We start from the raw sequence: 841 nt of genomic DNA, 5'->3' as shown, positions 1-841 counted from the left end.
TGGCCTCTGTCACCAGGGAATTTCTAAGGTTGCACAACTCCCTGAAGCGAGTTCCTGCCTATTGAAACCCTGGGCATTCCTACATTGTGGTATGAAGCCAATGACGGAAAGGCAAAGAAATATATGCACTAACAGTTAGATGTGTGAGGTTGCATGTGACTTTACTGGACATTGGGGGCAAAGGAGGGGAATCCACGGTGAATAAAAGAGGATAGCCCTTGGAGGAGGAGGGAAGGAAGTTAGCCCTCTGGGAGTGAAGGAGGGGAGACCACTCGGAGTGAGTGAAGGGAGTCCATTTAACATAAGCTGATCAGCGTAGAACTAAAATGACAGGTCAATTGCCTCCCTGGATGGATGGAACCTCACAGACTACCTGACACAGGTAGTCCTCGACTTACAACCACAATTGAGCCCAACATTTCTGTTGCTAAGCAAGACAGTTGTGAAGTGAGTTTTGCCCCATTTTACAACCTTTCTTGCCAGAGTTGTTAAGTGAAACACTGCAGTGGTTAAGTTAGTGATACGGTTGCTAAGTGAATCTGGCTTCCCCATCAACTTCGCTTGTCAGAAGGTTGCAAATGGTGATCATGTGACCCTGGGACACTGCGACCGTCATCAATATGAACCAGTTGCCGACTTCCAGTGGCAGGCGACTTCGTCGGTCGCAGCTGTTTGCTGCCTCCCGCCTGTTTCGCGTAAAAGCCGGTTTGACAGCTAGCATCAGCTGTCAAACGGCTTGATACCCTTCCCCTGGGCATAAGGGGATAGGTGAGCTGCCCGGGGTAGGAGTTGAGTTCCCGAGTCGTCCTATATGGACGATGTAGGTGAGAACTCCTCCGGA

The sequence above is a fragment of the Protobothrops mucrosquamatus genome, unplaced genomic scaffold, assembly GCF_001527695.2.
Source record: "Protobothrops mucrosquamatus isolate PMUCROS unplaced genomic scaffold, P.Mucros_1.0 scaffold4443, whole genome shotgun sequence".
In the NCBI taxonomy this organism is placed as follows: Eukaryota; Metazoa; Chordata; class Lepidosauria; order Squamata; family Viperidae; genus Protobothrops; species Protobothrops mucrosquamatus.
Note: the sequence above shows the minus strand (reverse complement) of the source record.